Raw genomic sequence first — 2,500 nt, 5'->3', positions numbered from 1 at the left:
GAAAGATGGTTAAGTGGAGTCACCCAATGGGTGCCGTGCGTTATCAGGTACGTAATGCACAGTAGAGATACATTGTCGGGAGGTGGAACCCGAAAAATGTACAAGTCCGGGAATACGGAAAAGTTCCCCATGAAAGGCTGGGGATACAATTATTGATACAAATAATGTGCCTAAGGGTACATTTATTTTTCTAAGTCCCAGAAATCCGTCACTGAACATCACGACTTACAAACACATCTTCCCCCGGTCCTCCCATATACGGCACGGGGACAAGTATGAAGAATGAAAATCATGTGTGTATGGAACATATAATGTGCCTGAGAGCACATTTTTTTTCTAAGTCCCAGAAATCCGTCACTGAACATCACGACTTACAAACACATCTTCCCCCGGTCCTCCCATATACGGCACGGGGACAAGTATGAAGAATGAAAATCATGTGTGTATGGAACATATAATGTGCCTGAGAGCACATTTTTTTCTAAGTCCCAGAAATCCGTCACTGAACATCACGACTTACGAAGACATGTTCCCCCGGTCCTCCCATATACGGCACGGGGACAAGTATGAAGAATGAAAATCATGTGTGTATGGAACATATAATGTGCCTGAGAGCACATTTTTTTTCTAAGTCCCAGAAATCCGTCACTGAACATCACGACTTACGAAGACATGTTCCCCCGGTCCTCCCATATACGGCACCGGGACAAGTATGAAGTATGAAAATTTTTGGTCACAGCGTGAAATCCCTCTAATGATCATGAAAATAGCATCGGATCACTTATCTGACCATAAAAAGTGAACCAAAACCCTATTTGGACAAACTTTTTGGTCCTATGAAAAAATCACTTTTCATATATGTCATGGTCGAAAATTTTCTAAGTCCCAAAAAATCACTTATTCTCGAATATCTCGAAAACTACGTATCGGACAGGGGTCAACCAAGGTGTTTTAGAAAGGTCTTTACAAGCTCTATTTAATGAGCCATAGCGACTTTCAAGTGATTTTTTGACACTTTTTCGCATATCGGCATCCTTGGTTCCCATACTGGCCATAGGCCATAGGGCACCGAACGGCCAACTTTTGGTCCGGGGGTGAAATTTTTTTTTCACGAGATTTTGATGAAAATGGCTTCGGAACGCGTTTCTAATAATGAAAAGTGAAACCAAACAGTATTTGCGAAGAAAAAATTGTCCTATGAAAAAATCACTTTTTCTTAGGGTACGGGTCAAAAATTTTCTAAGTCCCAAAAAATCACTTATTCTCGAATATCTCGAAAACTACTTATCGGACAGGGGTCAACCAAGGTGTTTTAGAAAGGTCTTTACAAGCTCTATTTAATGAGCCATAGCGACTTTCAAGTGATTTTTTGACACTTTTTCGCATATCGGCATCCTCGGTTCCCATACTGACCATAGGCCATAGGGCACCGAACGGCCAACTTTTGGTCCGGGGGTGAAATTTTTTTTTCACGAGATTTTGATGAAAATGGCTTCGGAACGCGTTTCTAATAATGAAAAGTGAAACCAAACAGTATTTGCGAAGAAAAAATTGTCCTATGAAAAAATCACTTTTTCTTAGGGTACGGGTCAAAAATGTTCTAAGTCCCAAAAAATCACATTTTCTCGAATATCTCGAAAACTACTTATCGGACAGGGGTCAACCAAGGTGTTTTAGAAAGGTCTTCAACAAGCTCTATTTAATGAGCCATAGCGACTTTCAAGTGATTTTTTGACACTTTTTCGCATATCGGCATCCTTGGTTCCCATACTGGCCATAGGCCATAGGGCACCGAACGGCCAACTTTTGGTCCGGGGGTGAAATTTTTTTTTCACGAGATTTTGATGAAAATGGCTTCGGAACGCGTTTCTAATAATGAAAAGTGAAACCAAACAGTATTTGCGAAGAAAAAATTGTCCTATGAAAAAATCACTTTTTCTTAGGGTACGGGTCAAAAATTTTCTAAGTCCCAAAAAATCACTTATTCTCGAATATCTCGAAAACTACTTATCGGACAGGGGTCAACCAAGGTGTTTTAGAAAGGTCTTTACAAGCTCTATTTAATGAGCCATAGCGACTTTCAAGTGATTTTTTGACACTTTTTCGCATATCGGCATCCTTGGTTCCCATACTGGCCATAGGCCATAGGGCACCGAACGGCCAACTTTTGGTCCGGGGGTGAAATTTTTTTTTCACGAGATTTTGATGAAAATGGCTTCGGAACGCGTTTCTAATAATGAAAAGTGAAACCAAACAGTATTTGCGAAGAAAAAATTGTCCTATGAAAAAATCACTTTTTCTTAGGGTACGGGTCAAAAATTTTCTAAGTCCCAAAAAATCACTTATTCTCGAATATCTCGAAAACTACTTATCGGACAGGGGTCAACCAAGGTGTTTTAGAAAGGTCTTTACAAGCTCTATTTAATGAGCCATAGCGACTTTCAAGTGATTTTTTGACACTTTTTCGCATATCGGCATCCTTGGTTCCCATACTGGCCAT

The sequence above is a fragment of the Anopheles stephensi genome, unplaced genomic scaffold (genome assembly GCF_013141755.1).
Source record: "Anopheles stephensi strain Indian unplaced genomic scaffold, UCI_ANSTEP_V1.0 ucontig241, whole genome shotgun sequence".
NCBI classification, from domain to species: domain Eukaryota; kingdom Metazoa; phylum Arthropoda; class Insecta; order Diptera; family Culicidae; genus Anopheles; species Anopheles stephensi.
The sequence above is the reverse complement of the archived record's forward strand: the minus strand, read 5'-3'. Positions refer to the sequence as shown.